This window comes from Orcinus orca, chromosome 13, assembly GCF_937001465.1.
Source record: "Orcinus orca chromosome 13, mOrcOrc1.1, whole genome shotgun sequence".
Lineage (NCBI taxonomy): Eukaryota > Metazoa > Chordata > Mammalia > Artiodactyla > Delphinidae > Orcinus > Orcinus orca.
In genome coordinates this window covers 34,589,739-34,612,414 of record NC_064571.1, presented here as the reverse complement: position 1 = coordinate 34,612,414, position 22,676 = coordinate 34,589,739, and the positions used below count along the sequence as shown (strand labels likewise).

The 22,676-nt window shown below is 40.0% G+C and overlaps 2 long non-coding RNA genes across 2 annotated transcripts in view; both read right to left on the bottom strand.

Annotated features, from left to right (window-relative positions):
• LOC117195578 (uncharacterized) overlaps positions 1-6,323 on the bottom strand; it is a 76,005-nt gene extending 69,682 nt beyond the window's left edge. Inside the window, exons 1-2 of the long non-coding RNA XR_007471100.1 lie at positions 6,141-6,323; positions 4,765-4,945 (exon numbers count right to left, since the gene is read on the bottom strand). This is a non-coding gene — a long non-coding RNA (uncharacterized LOC117195578). The remainder of the gene's footprint in view (positions 1-4,764; positions 4,946-6,140) is intronic.
• A 132-nt stretch (positions 6,324-6,455) lies between these two features.
• Positions 6,456-22,676, bottom strand: part of LOC125960915 (uncharacterized) — a 113,659-nt gene continuing 97,438 nt past the window's right edge. The window contains exons 10-12 of the long non-coding RNA XR_007471102.1: positions 11,030-11,200; positions 9,823-10,094; positions 6,456-9,305 (exon numbers count right to left, since the gene is read on the bottom strand). This is a non-coding gene — a long non-coding RNA (uncharacterized LOC125960915). The remainder of the gene's footprint in view (positions 9,306-9,822; positions 10,095-11,029; positions 11,201-22,676) is intronic.

Genomic DNA, 22,676 nt, shown 5'->3' with positions numbered 1-22,676 from the left:
TTTCTTCGTAGAACAAATTCGACTGAAGCCTCAGATCCCAGCCCAAAGTATCTTTTCAGGAAGTCATTCTGAGTCTCCCAATCGGGGTCTGGCATTTTTCTTCTTGGTTCAAGAGCACATTGTGTTTACCTTAATTATGGATAGTAAGTTATTGAAAGCCTGTAGCGATTATGATCCATATACCACTTAGGTTTTGCGATCACCTTATCCAAAGAGAGAGAGAGAGAGAGGGAGGGATGAGGGAGAGATGGAGGAAGGGAGGAAGGGAGGAAGGAAGGAAGGGAATACGTCTATTTCATAGGTTATTATTAAGCAGTAAAGAAAATTTTTGTGTAAATAAATTATTTAACCTACATCTTCCATAGATCTCAACCTTTCTTGAGTGTCGATAATTATTAAATTGATAAATATTTAAAAGATGGGTGAGTTAGTGAGATTCTGTTAGTGGCTTTGAGTGGCCCAAAGGAGTATTTACAATGTTCACAGATTATATTCCAAGCCTTGTCTGCTCAGACATCCTTTAAGTAACTTAGTACCATGAAAGCTCCAGGTTGACTGCAGGTAAAGGACAGTCAGCACGGGCTTCCTTGGAGCAAAAGTAGCTCTAGTGCTGACAGAGGGAAGGTTTGACTCATCAGATTTGGGTAGCACAATCTCATTCTTTACTGGTTACTATACTGAAGTTCATCTAAGGATAAGAAAAGGTAGACAGACTTGCATGGAGGCAGATTCTACAATAGCAACACTGACAGGCAACCTGAGGACATTTATCCTTAACATTGTTCAAAAGAGAAGGTTCATTCTTACAAAAACAATCATCGGTACTATCCCTAAGCCTCAGAACTTGAATTCAACTTAAAAAGCAACAGGGCTTTCTTTTCCTTCTTACTTCACTGTTTTTAAACTTTTGATGTTTTAAAAGTTTTAAATAAACTGCTCATTTAAAGTTCACAGAAATATTTTCTCTGATAGTGAAACTTCAATTCCACCTTTGCAGATTAAAATAACATTACTTGTGTCTGTGATGCCCCCATGGAGAGACGGTAATAAGCCACATGCACTTGGGGACATTGGAGACTCATTTTGGAAAGTAAGCAAACATTACTCAATGCAAAACTTCCTCAGGCAGACTTATAAGATCTAAAATGGAAAATTAAGCGTTCATGCTCTATAGATTCATCACGACTCTTGGAACAGGAATTAGAAGAGTGTGATGTAGACCAGGGTTTGGCACACATTTCTGTAAAGAATCAGATAGTCAATATTTTAGGCTTTTCAGGCCATATGATCCCTGTTTCAGCTACTCAGCTCTGCCATTGTAGGCAAAAAGCAGCTACAGACAATATGTAAACAAACGAGCATGGCCGTGCTTTGATGAAACTTTATTTATGGGCACTGAAATTTGAATTTCATGTAATTTTTCCATGTCACAAGATATTCTTCTTTTGATTTTTTTTTCTTAATCATTAAAAATCATTCTTAACTCCTAGGACATTCAAAAACAGGCAACGGGCTGGATTTGGGCTGTCAGGCTACATTTTATCCAGCCCTACTCTAGAAAATATAACAAGGCACCTCTGGGCTATTAGGTGGAAACCAAGCTAGGCTGCAGGTAAAGTAAAGGATGAGGATTAGACTGCTCCTTCCCAGGAGTATGGGTATCCTTGGGGAAGCTTACAGGGACTCTCTGGGTAATACTCTGCCAATTCCCAGGAAAGGGATGAGAATACATTCAAATATTTTTACATGCTTGCTATATTTTTCACTTTTCATATCTTGCCTCATTTAAGCCTTAAAATGGCCATATGAGGGCATTTTTATTCCTTTCATCCCCATTTTACAGACATGTAAACTGAGGCCATAAATGGTCGTATAACCTGGCCAAAGTCACACAGCAGCAAGCAGCAGGCATGAGATTCTCACTCAGTCTGCCTAACTGCAGGGTCCGTATGTTCTCTATTCTACTACCCACAGCACAATGTCCCTGAATCTGCCACTACCTTTGGAATTCACCATGTATAACCGGCAAGTGAATGAACGGTGTGGGAGTCACCGACAGTGGCATTCAAGGCCTTCCATACCTGCTTCCTTGACACACATGATGAGGCTTCAATCTTGCTGTCCAACTCCTCTCCCACTCGCCCCTTACATGAACTCTTTGAATCCTGAAGATGTCCTGCCTCTGTGTTTTTGCCAAGGCCATTTCCTATCCAGAAATTCCTGGCCTCCCAGGCTCAATTCAGATATTACCAGTACCAAGAGCCTTGCCTGGACCAGAACCTGAAAGGGACCCTTTTAACATGTGATTACCTTGTACCTCCCAGCTGCCCTCAAGATTATAGTCATTGATGTTTAGGTCTTATCCACCTGTTATTAGCTCCCTGAGGACAGATAAAGTACCACATGAATCTTTGAACCTTCGTGTATATTACATAGGTTGAGTGCTCAGTATTTGCTAAATGAGTTAACAATAAGATTCTTTATCCAAATATAAAGCTACTGTCATCCTCAGTAAAATAAAGGGTAGATCCTTTAAGATGGACAATGGAGGGATGCTCTCCAACAGGGACGAGTGATTAGGCCACTTGATTTTGTCCCTCACATTGGAAATTCAGCTCTCCCTGGCTATCAGCTCAACACATCAACCCTGGGGCAGAGAAGGAACTTCTGCCTCTTTCACGTTCTGTCCCAAGTATGGGAACAACCTTTTCCTGAATTCCCCGTAGTACAGCTGAAATGAGGCAGAAGCATTTAAACAAGAGTTTACTAGAGGCTAGAGGATGACAAAAGGGAAATACACATAAAGAGGGACTAGAAAATGGGATTGTATGAGTAACATATAGTTTACAGTCTGCAGCTGAGTTCAGCCACAGGGAAGCCTGCATGTGGCTGACGCCACCTCACGTCCCCACTCCTGGGAGTGCGTGTAAGTGTCCCTGGATTCTCTGAAATTGAGATTCAGGAAACAGGGTCCCAAAGAGACAAAAGTTTGCTTTGACTCTGGCTATAACTTGCTGTCAAGACTTTCAGGTCTTTTGTTAGAGAAGCTACACTTTATCAGAAAAATAAGTTCCAGGGTGTTAACCTCCTTTAGGTCATAAATCATCTTGATGTGATGCAAAACCTCAAATTTGGGGAGAGGTAAAGGGCAGGAAATCAGAATCTGATACTGGATACAAAAAGAGAAGGGCTGTTTGCTGACTGTGTTGAGAGCAGAAGGTGCAAGTGGTTGAAATTGCAGAGGAAAGGACTTGGGCAGTTATGACAGAGACTTCTTACCAAAAGGATAGTTGGACCAGAGAAAGACTATGGATATGGGAAAGGCTATGGATATGGGAAAGGTGTTCCAATGGAACTGAGGTCAGTCACCCTCAGAGTGTCCCAGTTTATGACGGTTTGAAAGTAGGGACAAAGAGGCCAAGGTATAGACTGAGGGACATTTAGATTTCTTTTCAGCACTGGGTGTCCTTAAATCATGGATTGTGGAATATGGCACTTGAGAACTCAACTTTTAATATAAAATCATGGGCAATTAATATGATTGTATTTTAATTTTTAAAAATTTTGTACTAAAGTATAGTTGATTTACAATGTTGTGTTAGTTTCAGGTATACAGCACAGTGATTCAGTTTTATATTTTATATATATATATATTCTTTTTCAGATTCTTTTCCCTTATAGGTTATTACAAAATATTGAGTAGACTTCCCTGTGCTATACAGTAGGTTCTTATTAGTTATCTGTTTTATATATAGCAGTGTGTTTATGTTAATCCCAACCATAAGAAAATACACTGAATGGTGTTAAGTAGAAACACGAAAAAGATGCATAAACTTTAGTGAGTTATTTATAATAGTTCAGAGAAAGAAAGATAGAGGGAAGGATAGAGAGAGATACTGGAGAAACTTGTTGTGTGACCATAAGCAAGTCAATTTCTTCTGGGTTTCCCCATCTGTAAAATGGGAAATGTTTCCAGGGCTGAGTAAGGATCAAATGAGATAATAGAGGTGAAAGAGTTTTGAAAAGTAGAAGGCACTCTCCCAAATGGAAGGGATTATGATTAGCTAAATGCATTACAGACCCAGCAGCATCAGGAAGGCTCAACCTCTGGCAAACAGCAGTCCAACAGGTGATTTGAGTAAGGCTGAGGTTACATTTTGATTAACCCATATGAAGCCCTTACATCATCTAATGCAATGTGATACACCCAAACGGAGCGCCTTCAAGCCAAATTGAGCCTCTAGTTTCATGTTGTCATGATTGTGTTTTTCATTAACTTCAGTGACCCTTGCAGTTCCTCATCTAAGGAATGGGGGAGCGGGGGGTGTCTGTAAGGAAGCCCAGGAAAGAAGAGAGAAGTTTGGATGCTAAAGCAAGGGGACATTAACTTTCGCAAAAGAGTAAATTTAAAAAACATAAACAAAACCAATAGGTCAGTTAAGCGAGTGGGTCATTTAGACTTGCCAAAGCATGTAATGAAATAGATAAGAATGAGTTTGGGGGGGTGGTTTTGTTGTTTGTTTTGTCCCCCAAGGGAAGTAACCGGCAGGGTCATGCCTCGTTATTCATTTATCCCAAGGTTGATATCTTTACTCGGTTTTATGTATAAATAAAAGAAATGAAGTTCACTTGACCATAGAGAATAAAACTCTTATTAGAAAAGCAAGAGCGGTGGAGAATATTCTTTGAATACTGTTTTTGTAAGTCCATTGTTATAGATTTTTTAAAAGAAGGAGGGAGACTATTTGCAGAGAAAACACTCACCCAAGACCAAAGCAAAGGAAGAGTCCTGGTTTGGACCTCTTTGGTTGGAAAAGTAGCATTCAGTTCAGCATGACTAACAAGATAGCCAGGCAAATGATTCATCAGGCTCATAACTCAGCAGGTGTATTGCTGCGCGCCAGCCAAAGAACCATTCGCGGCTCGTCTCAAGCTGTGACCTCCCCTGTGTGGCAAGAACAAGAGAGGAAGATCAGGCCCTCGGGTTTCCTCCTATGGGTGTGTGCACATCATTTTAGTCCATTCCACTCAGAAAATATTTATCAAACACTCCTTCTGTACTCCTAAATGACACTGGTGGTGGCGAGAATGGGAATGGAGGTAAGGAGAGGAGAAGAATATAAAGGAAAAACTATCCCTGCACTCAAGGAATTTATGAACTAATTAGAAAAGTCCATGGAAGCAATTATTGAACTACAAGTTAAGTTATAGTAGTACAAACCCAAAAGCCAGGACACAGGAGATAGCACTAAATGAAAAGAAACATAAAACTAAGAATACACTCAAAATGAAAATTTGACTCAACGATTTTATATATATATGTGTGTGTGTACGTGTGTGTACATGTATATATACGCGTATGTGTGTGTGTGTAAGAGTCACGTACACACTAACAATAATAATTATAAAATTACATACCCAAATGTAACCCAAACTGGTTATTTCTGCATATGGGTTTATAGGTGATTGTTTTTCTTATGTATACAATTTTGTACTTTAACTTTCCTGCAGTGAATAGAATTCACTTTTAAAACCAGGAAAATAAATTACTAAAACACACACACACACACACACACACATATATCACATATGGCAAATGTGAACGCTGTGAGAAGAATACGGAAATGTCCTAGAGGAATTTTGACTGGAAGGGGCAGAAGCCCTGGGAGATGGATGGATGCTCGTAAGAAGCCCGAGAGGGTCTGATTTCCCACCTGAGACCCACGTGAGGGAAGTGGACAGTCATCACTGTAGGGCTACATGCAGGAAGAGAGGATGCCATGGAAAGTTCTAGATTCAGATGAAAAGGCCAGGACTGCATAAAGTTGAGCTGTTGGTGAGCTTCACCTCAGGACTGTGACTATCGTCAAAATGATTCATTCTGTAGCAGGAGCAAATTGTATGATTTTGACCAGCCTATCAGCCTTCGCTTCACACACCCTCCTAAGGAAGACCCCTGTGGCATGAACCCTGAACCTTCTCTTCGATTGTTTGGGATAAACAGTAGAAAGCACTGAAAAATGGAATGAGCAGAGTCAGGGTAGAGTTTTTGTATTTAGGGGGAAAAATTAGAATTACTAGCTGGAGAGAAGGATTTGATTTAAAAGAGGACAAGTCAGAATGGAGGAGTTAGGAGATACCTGGGCTGTATTTCAAGGAGTTTTTGATGGAAGTTGAGAGAACAAAAAGGATCATTTTCTTCTTTGAGAGACCTGCTGTCTCCATGGTGATCACAAAGTGTGGCAGAAATAGGAAAAAAAAATGTTTTCTAGTACATTAAGAATGATCCCCCCACTCTGGCATCTTCTAAGATGGGGGTCAACAAACTTCCTGGAAAGGGACAGATAGTAAATATTTTCAGCTTTTAGAACCACACAGTGTCAGTCACAGCAACTCAACTTTGCCACAAAAAGTGGACATAGATAAAACATAAACAAATATGGCTATGTCTCAATAAAACTTTATTTAAACAAACAAGCAAAAAACTATTTTAAAAAACCCCAGATTTGGCCTGGGAGCCACAGTTTGCCAACCCCTTCTCTTTGAGAGTAGTAACATTTAAACATCTTTCTATTATTTTCCCCTGACATACTGCTCTTTCTTTGACTCTATACTGTGCATAGACAGGGCCATGTGGTATGTTAGTTATATTCAGGTTACAGCAATAAACACAGCAAGTTCTTTCATTGGCAACTTCAGAGGCATTAGAGCTACAGAACAGGACTATCAGAACATTGCATGATTTTGTTTATTATTTTTGTATGTGATTTCCTACAATAATCAGGAGGGAAAACCTCATGAGGAGAGAGGGCTTATTTTCAGGAGCTGTCTTATTCATTACACCTGCTATAACAGAATACCATAGACCACGTGGCTTATAAACAACAGAAATATATTTCTTCTGGAGTCTGGGGAGTTCAATGTCAAGGCACCAGCAGAATGGGTGTCTGGTGAGGGCAGCTTCTTGGTTCATAGACGATCACCTTTTTTCTGTGTCCTCACACGGTGGAGAGGACAAGGGAGCTCTCTGGGGTCTCTCTTTTTTTTTTTTAATGTGTGCATCTTCATTTATTTTTTTAATAAAGTATAGTTGATTTACAATGTTTCAGGTATACAGAAAAGTGATTCAGTTATAGATAGATAGATGACAGATAGATGATAGATAGATAGATAGATAGATGACAGATACATAAATAGAATATAGATATCTAGTTATCCCTCCTTGACCCCTTTTCCCTTTGGTAACCATAAATTTGTTTTCTTTGTCTGCAAGTCTGTTTCTGTTTTGTAAATAAGTTCATTTGTATCTTTTTTTAAAAATTACACATACAAGTGATATCTTATGATATTTGTCTTTCTCTGACTTCCTTCACTTAGTAAGATAATCTCTAGGTCCATCCATGTTGCTGCAAATGGCATTATTTCATTCTTTTTTATGGCTGAGTAATAGTTCATTGTGTATATAAATAAATATATATATACACATATATACATCTGGGGTCTCTTTTTATAAGGGTATTAATCTCATTCATGAGGGCTCTGCTCTCATGACCTAATCACCTCCCAAAGTCCCAACCTCCAAATAACATGACATTAGGGATTAGTTTTCAGCATATGAATTCTGAGGGGACACAAACATTCAGTCTATAGCAAGAGCAAAAAGAAAGAGAGGAGCTGGAACACTGTGTCTCCTTAGTCTAACTTGCATGAAGAAGAACTTCAAGGGGCAGAAAAGGCGGTGACAGATAAAAAGAGGAAACTAAAGTGATCTAAAGAAGAAGAGCAAAGGACCTGGAGCAGGCTGGTCTGACTTAGCATGGAAAAGTCTATGTGGTTTCTTAAAAGAACATCATTCACTCAGTCAATATCTATAAATCACCTCCTATGTGCACAGTACCCAGGCAGTCATGGGAGAACAAGGCAACAGGATATGGATTCTGTCCTTTGAGAGGCTAGTCTGAGAGGGAGCAAGGGGAAGAGACTGTCGTGGGTAGGGGGGAAAAATTATTCATAGCTGGTGAGGAGTAAGGCTCTATAGAGAAGAAAGTCAATGTCGTTGCTGCTCCTTGACCAGGAAAAGGAGATCTGAATTGCCTGGCACTGCTCACTTTTGCATCGGCATATATTTCTTGAGCCACTGAACACACGAGAGTTAGGAACGAAAAGCCAGTCTTTGACCAAAGATAGCTTTGCAATTCAAGGGCAAGACCGGCCTGACCTTCCAGACAGCTCATGTGAGATGAGTTTGGATGGGTTGTTCCTACCCATTTACTCACAGGGACTCAAACATCTATGGTGGCAAGACACCATTATTTCCTCCAAGACAGATGTGCTAACTGGCTAAACAGAAGTTTGCCGTGCATGTTGCTAAGGATCCAGAGAGTTAGAAAAGTCTGCTTGACTAGCTGACATGTTCACTTTTCAGCTTACTTTTGGCATGCCTTAGAAACAGGCTGCGATGAGATGACTTCTACACAGGTCAAATCAAGTGTATTATTGGCCAAGGGACTTCCCAAGAAAGTGCTGTTCCCTATCTAAATAAGAGTATCCCCCCTTGTTAACCCTTCAAAGAAAGACACGGCCATGTCTGTGCCATTTTGGTTCAGCTTGGTGCCAGGCTCACAGAAGGACCTTTCTGTTTGTGATGAGTGACTATAGCAGAGGACACATGGGCTTTTTCTTCATTTATTTTCCCTCTATTAGGACGCTTTTCCTACACTGTGTGGTCATATTTTGTGCTGCCCAATGTAGACACTGCTGCTGCAGAAAATTCCCAAGGGTCAGAGAATCCTAGAGCTTCTAAAACCAAGGAATATATCTCAGGAGGCTTCTAACATGTGTCCACATAATACTTGTTTCATTTCAAACTTTTCATTTCATACTTGTGGCAGAGTTTAGTGAGATTAGAGAAGAGCAGAACAAAGAACAACTCTGCACCGGACTGACCTGCTGGGTCATGGCTGAGGCCCCATGCTTCCCGACACAGGCACAGATGCCCAGGCAGGGTCTGGCCCAACACTGTGATGTTGCTGTAAACTACGTCTCATTTCCTTCTCTTCCTGGATCCAGTCACCACAAAGACCTATCATTAAGGCAACTTTGTGTTGCCTTGCTTCCTGTGTCCTATCAGCATGGGGATGACGGCCATCTGTAGAACAGAGAAGTTAAGCAGTCGCAATTTCCAGGAGGCTCAGTACTTCCGATTTTAAGGGATGTAGGCTTTAACCTTGTCCTCCTGAAAATATTGGCCTTCACATCCAATTTTTCTTTTCCTCCGCCCTCTCCTTCCCAGTGAGTTCAAACCTCTTGGAGAGAAGAAATGACTTTCAGATCACTCAGCGGGTCAATGGTGGATAGACAACAAATTCATACCCATCATTATACTCCAAGACTCAAGAGCTATTGGGCCAGAACCACTTTTGGTCTCAGATTATGAGCTGCTTTTAATTTTTTATTGAAGTATAGTTGATTTACAATATCATGTTAGTTTCAGGTGTACAGCACAGTGATTCAGTTGTAGATAGACAGATATTCCTTTTCAGGTTTTTTTCCCTTATAGGCTATTACAAAATATTGAGTATAGTTCCCTGTGCTATACAGTAGGTCCTTATTGGTTATTTATTTTATATATAGTAGTGTATATATGTTAATGCCAACCTCCTAATTTATCCCTCCATCCCTTTTCCCCTTTGGTAACTATAAGTTTGTTTTCTAGCTTGTGAGTCTCTCTCTGTTTGGTAAATAAGTTTATTTGTATCTTTTTCTTTAGATTCCACATATAAGCGATATCATATGATATTTGTCTTTCTCTGTTTGACTTACTTCACTTAGTGTGATAATCTCTAGGTCCATCCATGTTGCTGCAAAAAGCATTAATTCATTCTTTTTCTATGGCTGAGTAGTATTCCATTGTATGTATCTATACCACATCTTCTTTATCCATTCAGACTATTAACTCTTATTCCAGTATTTCTCATGCCCCTGACCAGAGCCTCTTTGAAAGAAACAGTGTGGAATTCAATTTTTATACTTTTTGGGTCTTGAGTAGAGAAGCATATGATATCAGCTTCCTCCTGTGTCATGGGGGTCAAGATCTGTTCACAGGAAGCCACAACCATTCAGGTATTTTTATGTTTCTTCCATCCTCCCAACCCCAGTTTCTCTCCCTCCCCATTTGTAAGAGCTCCCCCTACACTTGGTTCAATTATTATTCTCCATTTCCTTGACTCCTCCACCAACCTCCTCAACTCTCTGATGATTTTGTCTCCCTTCTCAGTAGGTTTTCTGATTAACCTTCATTCCTATTCTTTTCTCCAAAGCCTGCTGTCTAGCTGGTAAGGTAATCTCTGTTTTCCATTCAAGGCTAGCTATCTAATGATTCTTCTCTGGCTTTCAGATTGGAATCCTGGGGTCATTTGTCTTTAATAGTAGGGGTAACATGGCAGACCCTTTGTCTGCTGGTGTCCGCAAGGCAAATTGCTTCTGATCCCACTTGGCCTCTCACCTTTCCCCTCTGGCAATGCTAAACTAGCATCTATAGAAATTAAGATTCCTCAGGAAATTAACTCTCCAGTTCATCTTCACCGTAGACAGCCACTATCTCCCTCTTTAACATATAACGTTTATTCATAGAATTATTAAACCTTGAAAAGAAACCATTTAATCTATTCTGCTTGTTTCATAGTAGAGGGAACCAGAGTCCAGATGGTGTAGTGACTTGACCAAAGTCACACGGCCAAGACTATTTAGAGACATTCGAGACGAGAACCTGCTCTCCATCCTCTTCCTGCGTGGTCTTCTCACCCAATTGCCCCCCCTCCCTTAGTCTTGCCAGTTCCTCTTCCAATAAAATCTCACATCTGGAATATTGACATACTAGTTTTACCCTTTCTAGGACCTTAACATAAAATCAACTAAACTGAATGATCAAATTTTTGATTCAGTAATTAGATAACAGAATAAACCTGACTTCTAGCTCTTTCCCTGACATCTGAACACTTCTCACCCTTCCCCTCTTTGACCGACTTACCTTCATCTGAGGTAGTAAATGATGGTGTTTTTGACCAGCATTCTCCCAAGGGTGTTGTCATGAGATTCTTTAGTCAAGAAGGGCCCTGTATCAAACATGTTTGCAAATGCTCATGGCATGTCTGATCCCTGCCTTGGCAATTCGTAATGTGTGTCAAAGCCTCTGGGAATGCTGTAATCAGAAAATTTTCATGACATTGTTTAATTTAATATGTATCAAGCCTCTCTGGTTATGGAACTCTTTAGCTGACAATATACCTATTGAAATCTTGCAGTACACATTTTAGGGAAAAGGAGTTCTAGATTCCATATCTCTGTTTCTGTCTGGATCCCCTACTTTCTCGAACTCTTGGCATCCTTACACTGCCCTACAAAAACATTCCCATTCTGTGGACTATCCTTTTAAGTTCCTACCATGTTAAATTATTAATAAGGGCTCTCTATGTGCAGGAAATCATTGAGCTTGGAATCTGAAATGGGTTGAATCCCAGCTGAACTGGCCACATGACTTTGAATGAACAGCTTTACTTTCTGTGAGCATTGATTTCTTCACCTGTAACCTCAACATCGTAATTTCTGTCTTGCTTATATCAGTATTGCTTTAAGGATCGGCAGAAATAATAGACGGGAAAACATGTCATTCACTCTAAAAGGTGGTATAAATGTTAAAAATTATTATGATGGTAATGACAACGATGCTAAACCTCTTTCCTGAAGTTACACATTTACATTAGTGTCAAAAGTTCCCAAAGAGGTTTAAAAACTGGTCATATTGGGTTTAATCTGTCAATTGAGTATAGGGAAATAACAGCTGAAGGATCAAAAGCAGAAATTTGCCAGTTGCAAAAGAGAAGGAGAAGGAAGGTGTAACCCTGGTGGGGAGAAAGGTTAGGGGGAATTTAAAATCATTCTCCGAGGAGGAGACAGAGCTTACATGATTTTCATAGGAGATTTCTCCTGACCTAGGGAAAGGGGTAAAGAGTCAGCCAGGAGCTAGGTGCCTGGTGGAAACATACATGAAATTGTTGAAGAAGTGGAGGGCTTTGACTCAAGCAGTAGAGACCCCCTCCTCAGTGACCTGAAGGAAGCCAGAAACCCTAGAAGAACGTGCAAGAAAGTCTTTTCTGAGACATCCCAGAGATTTATCCATTTTGCCCCAGAGGGAAGGAGGCAAATAGGGCTGGATGTCAGTAACGGCAGTTCAACGATTCAGAGCTGAACCAGAGAAATACTAGTTTCTCATAGATAGGTTTATATGAGTGCATCCTTCTCGTCTGCCAGGCCGGTGGCCAGAAAAACATCTGTTACACATTTTAATAGGGGTCTGTGGAACACATCACATGACGCTATAACCCAAAGGAATGATGTAAATGATAGGGAAATTTAGAGATCACAGCTGGCCAGAAACTAAATGTGACATTGGCCCTTTAAGGCTTTGTCCTTCTGACCACTCCAAGTTCCTAATCCTCCTGCCAAGTGGGCTGGAGGCCAAAATATTTCTTAACTTTGCATTTATTTCAGGGTGTTAATCTCATAGGCAACCAACTCCTATTTAATAAACTCAAACTCCTCAGGCCCTCCCCCTCAGGGATGCCTGTGTCTGCTCTCCCAAAGCCTTAGCATACATGCGCCTGCCCCTGTCTTTTCCTGCCTGCCGAGGGTGTTGACACAGCAGTGTCAGGGCATCGTGCAGCTGTCATCAGCCCCATGCCACAGATGGTACCTCAATTATGCATCCTTCCCACAGCGTCTGCCTTGGCCACACGAGCCGTCTACCTGCCTCTGAGTCTCACTTGGGGCTCCAGAGGCCAGGAGGTGAGGCAGAAGAGCTGAACTCCAGATGGACTCAGGAACCTTTAACTCTAAGACCAATTGCAGAAGGAGTGGGCTTCCCGTGCCCCATCCTCAGCCCTATTTTTAATCACTAACCAAGGAAGGTAATGAGAAAGTACTTGAATTACAAAGATTCCCATTTATTACTCCGGCCGCCCCTCCACAAAGCATCTCTTTTCCCCTTTGGCAAGAACAGATCACTATTGACACTTTTAGAAGGCCCTGGGCCCCTCTCAATTATTGGTCTAATCTCTGCCTGCTCTGAAAGCAGAATTCTTTCCTAACTAGATTTTTTAGAAAGTTAAGAGGCCACTCTTTGCTTTGTTCATTGGAATGACTTCGTGAGCTAATGTATTCTCCTGTCAGTACATTTCATGGGTTCAGCAACATCTGCAGGATATGGAAAGAGCAGAAATAAACCAGATGTTTCCAAAAGGTAGCTCCACTAAGCCTTCTTAACATAATTATTGCAATAGCGCATCCACATTTTATGGTACCTCCTCTATCTTTATACGCTGCTAACTTTTCCTGTAGAACTCCAAACCCGTGGACCTGAGTTCCTTCTCAACAGATTTGTAATCTTAAAAAAAAAAAAAAATGACATATATCCTCCATTAAATCCAAATTTCCTTTATCAAATTTTAGAGGGGAAAATAGATTAAGGAAATGCAGATATTTATCTCAGCCTTCAACATTTACACTCATTTGGTTAATTACCACTTAATTACACTGTCAAAGGGGAAAATTTTACCACAGACAGACCAGTGCCCACCCTTCAGGGCCTCACCTCTTTCAAGAGGCAGACCTCTGCTCGGAGCCAACTCCTTTCTCCACGAAACATTTGTAATGATTACTTGACAAGAAGTGCAGATACAAAATTGCGCAAAGGAGAGCCATCACTCACCAGAGGCTTCCTCTGAGTTCTCAAGCTAGAGCAACAGTGCCCCCGAAAGCAAGCAGCCAGAAACATCCTGTAAGCTGACACTGGGCTGCCCAAACTTCTATTTTCTGCTTCATAAGCCGAGGAGCTATTTTAAGAGTTGCTGGCCGAAAAGCAGGCTCTATTACAACCAGACGAGCATTCCAACCAAGCTGGGGAGCCTCGGCTGGAAACAGAGAATATTTCCACCTATTTTAGCTCAGACGCCAGGAATTCTCTATGGAGGAGATGGGGTTGGGGAGCAGGAGACACAGTAGAAAATCGGAAAGCTTCAGAGGTTTGCCAAACTCGAGGGAACAAAGTATAACTAGATTAATGCATAAATCTTATTAACCGAAATGCAGCTGAATAGAGTCATTTGTCATCAGAGTTTCTCCATCTTTTAACAAATGGCAATATTTTGGGGTCTCACAGTTCTCTGCCAAGTGGAAGACCTCATTAAAGCTGTTGGAAAATAACTGTGTTTGAATTAGTTTAATTATGATACGATGAACTATCAACCCAATTCTTTAAAACAATATGCAAGTAGCCCTTTTAAGCCAGAGACTCTGTTTTCCAAAACAGGAAATGAAGCATAACGCCCTTAATTTCTTCATGAGGGCAAAATCCTAGATACCCCGATGCAGTGATACAATGAGCATGAAATGAAACCAACAATCCCCACCCCAGTGACTCCCTTTGTGCATTGACTAGAAGGTCTTTTGGCTCCAAGAATGGAAACTGCATTAAGCCGGAGCCTGACCCAAATTTTCTCTTTCAAGTTCTAAGCCCTGTTTTCTATTTTCCCTTCTATCTTGGATTGGGTCACTCTATAAAAAATGAAATTTCACATTCCTGAAAGACAATGATGATGTCATATCAGCCTGCTTGGCTTTTATGCTGCTCTTGGGGGTATTACAAGGGGAAAAAAAAATAATAATGTGGTATTGGGAAAAGGGAATGAAAGCCAGTAAGCCTGAAAATCGAAGTTTTAAAACCAAACTGTATAATCAACAACACAATCATAAACACCTACAAGAAACAACCCCTTCCACTCCCCTGCAAGAAGCCACAATGAGACCTCCCCCACTATACTCCGACCAAAACAGAATTAAAAGGACTGATAATACCAAGTGTTTGTAAGAATGGGAAGAATTAGAATTCTCATGTATTTTAAGTGGGAATGTAAATTGGTACAACCACTTTGGAAAACAGTTTGATGGTTATCTACTAAATATATAAATCCTAAGATGGAGCAATTCTACTCCCGGGTATATATCCAACCTAAATAAGCATATATGTCTACCAAAAGGCTTGTACAAGTATGTTCATAGCAGCTTTATTCATAATCACCCCATCCCAAAAGTCCATCATTTGTAAGATAAACTGTGAGATATTCGTTCCATAGAATGTCACATAGAAATATTTTCCAGACCCAAAAAAAAAAAAAAAAGAGTGCATACTATGTGATTTCACTTATATTTTGTTCAAAAATAGGCAAAACTAGAAGTGATAGAAGTTATCATAATAGCGGTGGAGGTAATGGCTGGACAGGGCATGAGTGAGCCCTTGGGGTGTGTTGGGATTGTTCTGTATCTTACTATGGGTGTAGTTCCACAGGTATATACATATGTAAAAATTCATGCAGCTGGACAGTTAGTTACTATATATGAACTTTATTTATGGTATACCCCTCAAAATAAAAGCAAAAGGAAAAGCAAGACAAAGAAAAAAAAAGAAAGTAAAGAAAAAAACCCTCCCCGAGTCATCAGTTTCAAACATGTCTCACGTAATGTCACTTCCTACATCAGGCCTTCCTGAGCTTCCTGCTTCTGATGACAATGACTTGCAAACTCTTCACTTGGTTTACCAAGGTCATGCATGTTCTGGGACCAGCCTACCTCAACATCTCTCACCACTTTTGCCCCACTTCCTCTTTCTGACTCCCCTCCAGCCACACTGATATTTTTCGTCTCGAAAACACCAAGCTCTTTTCTGACCTAGGTCCTTGGCATTTACTCTTCATTCTGAGTGGAACATTCTTCTCCCAGAACCCATCCCCAAGACTGCCGCCAACTCACCATTCCAATCTCAATGCAAATGCCATCTCCTCTGCTTGACGGCCCTAGTAGCATTCTCCTCTCACCATCCCTCTCTACCCTACTGCCCTACTTAACCTCTTCAGTTTTATATATTGCACTTATTCTCTAAGACTATTCTGTTTGCTTACTTATTGTTTATTTCTCTGTCCTCCACAAAAATGCATGCTCTTTGAGATAGTGGTCAAGGTCACTCTCTTAAGGTCACTGCTATATCTCCAAGTGTCTAGGATGGAGCCTGGCATCCAGCGGACGCTCAATGACTATTTACTTAGTGATGCATAAATGACTCAATAAATGTATAAATCACTGCCCTCGAGGGTTAATGGGCGTGGTAAAATTAATAAGGAGTAGTAGGACTCAGTCAAAAGAGCACTGGATCAAAAGTTTGAAAACTGAGAAGTCTGCAGTAGATGATCACCTGCTTTAACATCTTTACTGTTCATCTATCTATAGTTAGTTGGGAGACTGGATAGATAGACATGAGAAGGACATAAACAACCCAAAACAGCAAAAAGCCCAAATAGAGACCTCAGAGAGAAAGCCATCAGGTCAGGCTGGTGTGGTCAGGGGGCCCTGCAAAAGCTGTGAGATTTTCACTGGGCCTGGAAAGCTGGTTGGAAGCAATGGAAGTAGATTGAGGGGAACAGAAGGTCCTAAATAGTAAACTTGGGTCAGCAAATATGCAGAGGTGAAAAAACCCAAGGCATCACCAAGGGCTGGAGCAGATGAATATCACTCAAGAAGAGGGTTGGTATTGAAGAGTGGGTCCCCACCAGTGTCCAAATTTCTTCCTCCTCATTTTTGAACACACCCAGCTCTTAGAAGAGGGATTAGCAATTACCAGTGAACCAACCATCTCCCAAAGAGAAGCAGCTTGACTTATATAATGGGTTAGATAAACACTGACCTCCCTTGAAACTGCAGCCTGAAAGGTGATATGAATCAAATATCAGAAATTTGCTTTATTGCCTCTGGAAAGATAGAAATTTAAATGTATTCCCTGTGTGGAAGTGAGAGCTTTGTATACAGAACCACCAACCTGTGGAAATACATTCTTTTATTCATTTGCCCTAATATTTTGGCTGTACTATAGAGCTAATATTATTGTTTATTTTTGAGAGTTAAAATGCTATCTCATTACCTTCAACTGCTATCATCAAGCCAGTCATAAAGTTTTTAAAAATATAATTAATTCTCAAACTATAAACTTTCCAAATAAATACTTTGATAGAGTAGGAATCATTTGATTAAACTGAGCATGTTGTCTAGGAATTGTGAAGTGTGTGTGTGTGTGTGTGTGTGTGTGTGTGTGTACAAAGCCAGAATATGATGAATAACACACTTGCCCAATAATTTATAGGTTAAAAAAAAAGTATTTAGAACCTAAATAAGTTCAAACTACTGGAAGTGGGATGCAAGCAGAGATGAAAAGGAAGATCATTGATGCCAACTATTCCTTGTTTGAAAAGAGTTTGGAGTTTGATCTGGAAAAAAGAAAGAAAGAAGACTTGATTCTAGTGTTATTTTTTCAGAACTGATTAATTTCTTCTTACTGCACAGCTGGAAACACATGGAAATAAGTAAGGGTTTCACTTCAGAAGGCTCAGTTGGAAGTAATTTGCCATTGAGCTAGTAAATTGGGAATTTCAGACTTCCAGTCCTCAAGTTGGGGCCCAAGATTGGCAATGGCCACCTTTTGGTTACAGAACCAAACCAAAGAATTCCAGTGGATCATTTCTCTGAGGATTCTCTCCTTGACTCCATAAGATTGGCAAAGTTGAGGCTGCTTTCCATAGGACCAATCTGTTGGGTTAATCTTTGGTGCCTCCGGAGTCTGGTAGAGATTTCGGAATACTCTCAATGGGTAGGGCTACTGCCATTTACATCTGTACATCCTGATAATGCTCAAGGAAGTTGCAACTATCACAGCTCACAGGTGACCACCACAGTACTAGGAAAAACACTAGTATATTCTTATTTAAAGAAGAAGCTCAAGGAAAGAGAAGGGGTAAAGAAATTACTTTTCATTTATATGAAGAGGTAGAAAAACCTCAAACAAACCTCAGACAGATCTGGGTTAAATCCCAGATCCACTACTTACTCGATTCTCCCTTTCAAATTCTGCTTTCACCATTTGTCTCAGGCTGTGCCTACATGCTTAGCAATGAAACACTGCTATTCCTAACTTTTACTTAAAGTGATTGTTATGTGCATGTAATGTATGACATCAATTCTCCAATCTTAATCAATAGCTCTGCGATGATGATAAATTGATCTATCCGAAGGTTGCCATTTAAAGGTTTTGCACTACCATTCAATCATTCTGAGCTGTCCAACTCCAGAACTACAGCTACCTATTCAAAGCCAGTTCTCTTTCAGGGTTTTTTGTTTTTTGTTTTTTTGTTTTACTATTAAGCCATCATAGTGTAGCTATCGTTCCCTGAAAACTCTGTGTAAATTCCCAACTCCAGGTCTTTGCTCAGGTCACTCACCCTCACACAATGCTCTCTCCTTCCCTGTGAAAGCAATCTCCTCTGAGTCTGCATTCTTTGATCCATCCTCTTTCTCTTCCATTGGAGTTGTTGGTGTCATTTAGGTCCTAGCATATGTTTCTTTTATTGTCAGTTATCTTTGTCCTTAATGGCAGAGACTATGGTTTTATGCTTTTTGATATTTTCATGACTGATGAGATACACCATTCATAACAGGTGTTCAACATATTAATGGCAGCACTGAAAACAAACAAAAAAAATTTGGGACTCAGACAGATCTGGGTCATATCCCAGATCCACTACTTACTAGATTCTCCCTTTCCCTGGCCTCCATATTCAATCATCAAGCCTTTCTCTTCTTCCAAAATGTATATCTAATCTAATTACTTCTCTTGTTACTGCCATTGTCTCTATTCATACCACCATCACCTCTTCCCTCAACCACAGAAATAGGCTCGTGACTAGCCTTGTTTCTATTCTTGCCCCTTACCTTCCATTCTTCATACTATAACAAAATTGCCTTGTTGTTTAAAGGAAACCATACATCCTACTCCCTCGCTGAAACTCTTCAACATTTTCCCACTGTGCTTAGAATCAAGCCCAAATCCCTGACCTTGACCACGGCTTCAAGACCCTGCGTGATCTGACCTCTGCCCCAGCATCATCTCACACCTCTCTATCCCTCTCTCACTATATTTCAGTCACACTGGCCCTTGGACAGTTTCAAGAAATGGCTGAGTTCTTATCCACCTTCAGGGCCTTTGCCTGGAAGTTAGCTCAACCTGGAATCCTCTTCCTTGATTCTCAACTGGCTGGCTTCTCATCTCCCGGATCTCAGGACAAATGTCTCCTTGTCATTTCAAAACCTTCTTGATCACTCTAACTCATTCCTTATACCTTGTTATCCTCTATTATAGCATCCTATTTATTTCCTGTATGGCACCTACAACTGTCTATAATTCTCCTGTTTATTTGTGTACTTGTCTGTTAACTGCCAACTCACTGAAATGTACAATCCATGAAATCAGGGATCTTTTCTGTTATCCATAGTATCTGTAACCACTAAAATAGTGCCTAATACATAACAGATGCTAAATAAACAGTTTTTCACCCTTATAAACAGTAAATGTTAATTTGTGAATGGATTCACAATGCATATACTTCCATTTCTCCTCTCCTGGCCTTTGTCATATGTTTTACTGGTACGTATGTTATACGGTATACGGTGTTATACTGTATTATTATTTTTAAAACAGTCCATTGTCTTTTAAAGAGATTTAGCTAATAAGAAAAAAGAACCTTACATATTTACCTATGTAGCTAATGTTTCTAATGTTTTTCATTATCTTGTATAGATCTATATTCCTGCCTGGTATCATCTCTCTGCTTAAATGATTTTCTTTAACATTTCTTGTAATACAGTTCTCCTGATGATGCATTTTTCCAGTTTTTGTATTTCTGAAAAAGTCTTTATTTTATCTTCATTTTGAAAGCTATTGTCACTGGTTATGCAATTTTTGCTTTTGTTATTTTACAATTTTAAAGACATTGCTCCACTGTCTTCTCTCTTCCATTGTGTCTAATGAGAAATAAGCCATCATCTTGATCTTTGTTCCTCTGTGTGTCTTTTTTTCTGTTTTTAAGATCTTATCTACTGCTAGCTTTGAGCAATTTGATTACAATATGTTTGGTGTGGTTTTCTTTATGTTTCTTATGATTGGAGTTCATTTAATTTCTTGGATCTGTGGATTCACAGCATTCATCAAATTTGGAAACATTTTAGCCATTATTTCAAGGTTTTTTTTTTTTTTGGCTGCATTGGGTCTTCATTGCTGCACGTGGGCTTTCTCTACTTGCGGCGAGCGGGGGCTACTCTTTGTTGCTGTGCACGTGCTTCTCATTGCGGTGGCTTCTCTTGCTGCGGAGCATGGGCTCTAGGCACGTGGGCTCAGTAGTTGTGGTTCGAGGGCTCTGGAGCGCAGGCTCAGTAGTTGTGCTGCACAGGCTTAGTTGCTCCGCGGCATGTGGGATCTTCTCAGACAAGTGCTTGAACCCGTGTCCCCTGAATTGGCAGGTGGATTCTTAACCACTGCTCCACCAGGGAAGTCCCACTTCAAGTATTTTTATGTCTCATTCCTCTTCCCATTCAAGACCTCCAATAATATGCATGCTAGGCTGATTGCAGTTGTCCCAGAGTTCACTGATGCTCTTTTCATTTTTTCTTGAGCTTTATTTCTCTGTGTTTCCTTTGGGATAGTTTCTATTGCTATGTCTTCAAGTTCACTAATTTTTTCTTTTGTAATATCTAATGTGCTGTTAATCCCATCAAATGTGTTTTTATCTCAGGCATTATATTGTAGTTTTCATCTTTAAAAGTTTGATTTAGGGTTTTTTTTTTTACATCTTCCATGTCTCCAGTTAACTTGTTCAATCTTTTTTCTAGCTTCTTGAACATATGAAATATAGTTATAATAACTGTCTTTAATGTCCTGTCTGCTAATTCTACTACTATTGTCAGCTCTAGGTTGATTTTGATTAACTGATTTTCAACCCAGATTGGTTATATATTCCTGTTTCTTTGCATGCCTGGTAATTTTTAATTGGATGCTAAGCATTGTGAATTTTATTTTGTTGGATGTTGGATATTCTTGAATTCCCATAAATATTTTTGAACTTTGTCCTGAGATATTAAGTTATTTGGAAAATTTGGTCTATGGTTGACTTGCTTTTCAGCTTTGCTAGGTAGCCTTAGGTCTAGGGCTATTTGTTTCTCATTACTCTAGCAAAAACCTTCTAAAATTCTACCCAATGACCAAAGAATTGTGAAGTTTTCCAATTTGACTGGTGGAAACAGTCACTATTCTTTGCCTTGTATGAATGTCAGGTCCTGTTCTCTCTAATACTTCTGAGTGATTCTTTCTTCTTCCAGGGTAATTTCTTCATTCACATGTCCTGATTAGTACTCAACTGAATATTCATTCAGGGAGTCCTCTCTCCTTGAGCCACAGCCTGTAAACTTTCTCAAGACTATAAGCTGTAGCAATTGTAGGGCTCAATTAAGTTTTTCTCATCTCTCAGGGATCTCTGTCCTTTGATGCCTGATGTCCAATGTGTTGATTTTTAATTATTTCAGAGGGAGACCATAACCAGTCTATGTTACTCTATCTTGACTGGAAACAGAAGTCCCAGAGTACATGTGAACATTGCCTAATCCTCTCCCTCATAGAGATACTCTCTGGGGAACAGGTCTAAAGTATAATAAAATGGTAACAACAAGTAAAGCATGAAAAAAAATCAGAGAAAGAAGAAAGTACAGTGAAATGCCACACCACAGTTATGCTGGAGTTGGATAGTAGAGAAAAGAGAAGGAAATCGCCTTTACTGATTACTACCTTATTTGGAGTATATGAAACAGGCCATGCTATATGAAATTCTCTTCTCTTTTGGTGGGGAGGAAAAAAACAAGGTAGAGTTAGTAAGGAAAAAGAAAGCCATTCTTCCAACCCATCCCTCCCTCTCACACCACACACACACACACACACACACACACACACACACACACACACACACAGCCTCTTATCTCATTAAGCGATGTGACCCTCCTCACAAAGGAGGGTCATCAGCAAATACAGTGGCTTGTGAACACATCACGGGATGTGCTCATTATACCACAAAGACAGAGTAGGGACCAAGCAATCACAGGGCAACATAGAAAATTGTTTTATAAGCCGACTTTTACAAATTGATTTCAAAACTGGGGAGCAATTACCATTAAGCAAAATAATTTGCTGCCCCGAAGAGGGTAGGGCAAGGCAGTAGGTCCAAAGATAACCTAAACCATCATTAGAGAAATCCAGTTATTTAGTCAATTTTACTTATTTACAGGACTAAAGATTAATGAGTTCAGATACTCACTCAGACAGTAATTAGGTTTCAAAAACATACTATAACACAATCAATCATGGCTCTTGAACATAATGGCATTAGGGCAGAGCCCTCTTTCAGCTCCAGTTATTAGCAAGTGATTGGTGAACACTGGGTGAAGCTGAGAGGCTACCCCAGGGCCCTGCAATAAAATGAAAGAAGACCCTTAAATAAGAAGAAAGTATATCTTTGATCCTTTGTCCTTCGCTTGGATATTCTGAAATATTGTGCTCAGGATGTGAGGTTTCATAACAGAACTTCAAGGATTGGTGGCATTTAAAAATACAGTTGGTGTTTCACTTGAAATATATCTTTACTTGATAATCTAGCTATTTACAGTCTTTTGAATCTAATCTTTAGGGGTATTAACATTTTCAG